Here is a 5,145-nt window from a genome sequence, read left to right on the forward strand (position 1 = left end):
ATGTGTTGAAAAGAATTAAAAATAACCTTTGTAAGCTACTGTTCACCTGCCTTTGATGAACTTGTCCCAACAGGATCTTCTTTCATACCATCATTTTAGATGATTACACAAAATCCTATTGCATAGATGTGCCTCATTTTTCTTAACCAGTGTCCTATCTGAAAATCTCAGTTGCTTTAGTATTTCATATTAGTAATGGTGCTCCAGTGAATATCCTTGTTGCTCAGTCTTTGCTCTTATCTATGACTTGCTCCTAAGCAGTCCACTAGCAGGGTCAAAGAATAAGCAAAACCGTAAAGGCTTTGAAGATATTGCCAAACTGCCTTCAGGAAAGGCAGACTATGCGTACTTTTCTTTCCTGTATACCTTTTAACTTGAATATCAAAATCTGTTTTTAAATTTCCAATTTGTTATGTGAAAAAAAATACCTTAGTTTGTATTAATTCGATTAATGATGAGAAAGAAAACTGTTTTCACATACTTATTGTCATTTTTCTTTCTAACCTTCCTCCTGCCATCCCTCTTAAGTTTTTTTCTCCTTCTTCCATCCATCCCTTCCTTCCTGGTCCCTGTTGGCAAGATTACATCATGATGCTTCCATAATAGCCCAGATCACTTACCTCCAGATTTATATTACATGAGAAAAATAAAACCTCTATTTCCTTAAGCCATAATAAGTTGGGTTTTCTATTAGGTGCAGCTGATAATATTCTCTGTCCATATTTAATTGTGAAGACCATAATTTGGTTATTGATCTAGAAGAGGTCTTTAGACTTAAAGGGTATGAATGCCTATTTAATAAGTTTTGTTAATCAATGATACTGTAATAGAGCTATAATGGGACAGATGATGACTATGCTTGCGGTGAACATAGCATGATGTATAAACTTGTCAAATCATTAAGGTGTGTACACTTGAAACTAAAGTACCATTGTGTGTCAACTATACTCACATTAAAAAAAAGTATTGTCAAATATTTTTATCTTTTTTGGGTGGTCTGTTTCAATTAGCAATAATCACGCCTCGGATAAACCTCATTGGCTAGGATACTGCCACTGCACAAAGCTGGGTGGTCTGTTCCAGTATTAAAAAATTCAGTTATCAATTTTACCAGTCTTTCTTTATGGTTTCTGCCTTGGTGTCATATTTGGGAAGACCTTTAGCACATAATCATTTACTTATATTTTCATTTGAAGCTTGGCTTCATTTTCTGCATTAAAAAACTAGGATGGCATATCCATATTTTCCCCTCCCACACTCATGGCAGACACTGCTAACTGAACGTACCACTCAGTTTATTAGCCATTAGACCTATCTGGGCCTCTTTTACCGAACAATAAAGTTTCATGTAGCATAAAACTCATTTGCTATTCTTGATTTATAGTAGTTTACATTGTTAAAAAATCCATTCCTGTAAGCCACCTTAAATAATTTCTTGGACAAGTTGGAGCATCAGTAAATTGAGAGACAGACTGATCTACTAGTATATTAACAACATTGGTCAGGCATCACTAAGAGCAGATGACTGCTATTAATAGTTCATAGACCAGAAAAGAAATTGAGAAGAAATTTTTTTTTTAATTGAGTAGCTTCCAGTTTAACAAGAAAGTCAGTACAATTCAAATGATGATATCTCTCAAATGACAAAATCACTCTTCCATCTAAGGGAATCAAAAGCAATTATTTAGACAGGCACATTTTCTTTTGGCCTCTTGCTTCTACTGTATATGCTAGTGTTTGGGTATTCTAAGTCTTTGTGGAGGAGTCTGAACACCTGGGTATTCAGAACCATGCCACACTTATGGGACGATATAAAGGGGAGATGAACCTCTCTGCATAATAATTCAGAAATAGGAAGCAATGATTCATGAATTAGAAACAGTAAGTACAAACCTTTAGGGAGCAATAAGTTCTTCAGCAGGATTCAAGAAACTAAAACTAAAGGAAACAGTGTCCATGGACCCTAGAAGTAAATTATCAGGATTATGGCATTTGTGAGACATGGAGATTTTTCTTTGACCTTCAGTTTGGCTCATTCTTTTCCTTCTTCCTCTTGTAACCTACCAACCTCCTATTTAACATACAACATGCTCATGCTTATTAGATTTTCCTTCTTGCTTTTCTTAGAATGGCAAACAAAGGGGCAATGTAGTTGTGGATAGACATAAAATGTAAAGGAAATACTTTTTTAAAATATGCATTCTATAGTTATTTTCAAGGTTTAATTTATATTATTAGGTCCTGAAAGGAAATGCCTAGAAAACCTCTAAAAGCTTCTCTCTGGCTAGGATTTGCCCCTGTGCTGCTAACCGAAGATGAGTGGCTGGCTGGTCTGATGTTATCGATGGTGATACCACAGCATAAAGTAGGAAGAAATAAATGGGACTGGGCTTCATTGGTTTAACCTCTAGAAGAATCATGGAGCTAAGAAGAGAGGTTGTGGGAGGGGATCAATAGTTGACAAATGAAAAGAGTCTCGGTCAGTTGGAAAGGACATTTATTTTCCCATGACGTAGCAGAATAAATCACTAGTAGAATCCCACATCTCAGGATTGTCTTTTGCAAAATAATGCTCTCTGTTTTTCTTTACGTAAAATCTTTGAGTACTACAGTACAAAGTTTTTTCCTATGTTGAATGATCAGGGAAAATAGAAATACACCACCTAAATTGATGCTGGAAGGGAAGCGAATTTATCATCACCATCATTGTCCTGATCAAGTACTTATGTAACATATAAAGTATGTGGAACAATGCTAGGGATCATGGAATCTGCTTAATACAATGTGATTCCTGTTCCCATCAAGTTGTTTTCCCCCAGTAAGGTAACTGATAGCCCAGGAGTAACATGTGGTCTCTATGTTCTTTTCTATGGAGAGATTTATCTGAAATCATTATGTTTCTCTCACGTATTCTTTATGTAAGTCAAATTTATCTTTCACATTAAGAGGACCCTTGGTTGCATATAGTATAAATCTATTTGAGCTATTTCTTGGTTTATTCTGCACTTGCCATTCCCACTGTCTATCAACCCAAAGTCATTTTGGCTAGTGGTTAGTGGTTGACATTGTGTTTCTCTATGCTCTGGGATGCTGAGCCCTGGGGACTCATTCTCTTGGACTATCTTGTTGATCGACTTCTGGTTGGGTTCGGCAATAGGAGGCGCTGTCAGATATGAAGGAGGGCAAGAAGAGAGCGAGATCTGGATGTTCATTTCTTCCCTCTGTTCTTCTTTGAGTTGGTGGCTGCATTCTTTTCACCACCACACCCACCAGGCTACACGCAGCCCTTTCTTTACTACTCCAGCTCCGGCTGGCAATCAGCGTACTATTTCTTTCCTTATTTCTTTAGCCTAATGATGGTGATGGCTTCTAGCTGTTGTGCATCTATCACGATATTTGTCAGCTTTTAATGTGTTAACAAACAACGGCAAAATTTCAGCAGCTTAAAATGATAGACTTTGTTTTTTTGCTCATGTAACATGAGGGCTCTGGGTCAGCTGTGGCTCAGATCCTGGGTGTCTTTTCATTCTAGATCCCTGGCTGAAAGGATACGATGTTTTCATGATAAAGGGCAGAAACTCAAGGAAGAGCCCAACCCAAACCCCACAATTACATGTAAAACTTCTGTTTGGCAAAAGTCAAGTGTACTCACATCTGAGTGCCCAAAACATGTAACTTGACTAAGCTTAAAGTCAAACAAATGGGGACATACACTTTTCCCACAGGATTCTTAGACTGAGTGATTCTGCTTTCTCCTGGGACTCTGACTAATACAGTTATCTCTAGGGGGCAAAAAAGGACATTTATTACAATGATATATAGAGTAGACTTACTGAACCCAAAGGCAGAGATTGCAGCCTGCCTTGGAAATAAACCAGAATGAGAGACTTAAGTACTCTCAGGACTTGCCTTTTCTCTTCTCTGTTCCTTTCTGTTTGCTTCTCTCTTGCTCTTTCATAGGATAACTTCATTTGCTTCTTTACCTGTATGTTAGAAAACATCATGGCCAACAGTCTTTAAGGGTAATATTCCACAATGAACTGTCTCTTGGTCCCAACTCTAAATTCCTAGAGAAGTCTTCTGACTGGCCTAGTGGGCAAAAGATGCTCATTCCCAGTGCTACTGAAACAATCCAATGGGCAAGGTCATATTGTACAAAATAGCCGCTGGGATCCAGCAATGTCACTAGGTCGATTATACCAAAATAAAATTGTTAGGAGAGAAGGGCTGGCAAGATCATCCACTAGGTGCCCACTACATCTGGACATCATTTTAGTTAAAAGTTTTCCTTTTGTGATGATTATTTTGTTAAATAGCTTTTATTCATTAAGTAAAATTAGTTTACTTCTGTTTAGGGCAATATTGAGTCTCTACTTAAAAGAAATCTGGGCTTTATATTATGAATATTGTGAAGACAATTATCTCTTGTTTTTAAAATCTTTGATTTTCTTTATACAAGACACTATGTCTACATTTAAATTTTTTTCTCAAATACAGAAAGAAAGGATACACCTTAAGTAGACACCTCTCTGCAGACACCTGAGAAGTCCAACTACCAGTCTACCTGCATATACAGTTTTGAGCCTCGTAATAAGGATGTTTTCACTGATACCAGGTAAGTTTGGAGATGGATTTTGAATAAAAACAATGAAGTCTAATCATTTGCACTGACTTTGGCATATCCACAAGGTATAAAAGTATTGGTAGCAAAAAAAAAAAATCATAAAAAAAGTGTTGTGCTTTAAAGTTCTTGTCATCCCTTACTGTTCACAATCTATGTGATACTTACTTTAACCTCAACACCACTATGAGCCAGGCATATAACTTCATTTTGTAGATTAAAAAAAAAACCCAAGTTGGGCGCCTGGGTGACTCAGTTGGTTAACCGACTGCCTTCGGCTCAGGTCATGATCTTGGGGTCCTGGGATCAAGCCCCACATCGGGCTCCCTGCTCGGCGGGAGACCTGCTTCTCCCTCTCCCACTCCCCCTGCTTGTGTTCCTGCTCTCGCTGTCTCTGTCAAATAAATAAATAAAATCTTTAAAAAAAAAAAATCCCCAAGCTCAGAGAGGTTGAGTAATTGGTTCAAGTTCACACAGCTATGTGTGAATTTGCTAGTGGCAAATTCAAGTCATAAATCCAGGTT

General features: G+C 37.5%; 1 pseudogene; it reads right to left on the reverse strand.

Moving 5' to 3' along the window:
- Positions 1 to 945: 945 nt before the first annotated feature.
- Positions 946 to 1,067, reverse strand: LOC123324352 (annotated as a pseudogene).
- Positions 1,068 to 5,145: the final 4,078 nt, after the last annotated feature.

Source organism: Neomonachus schauinslandi, chromosome 3 (assembly GCF_002201575.2).
Source record: "Neomonachus schauinslandi chromosome 3, ASM220157v2, whole genome shotgun sequence".
NCBI classification, from domain to species: domain Eukaryota; kingdom Metazoa; phylum Chordata; class Mammalia; order Carnivora; family Phocidae; genus Neomonachus; species Neomonachus schauinslandi.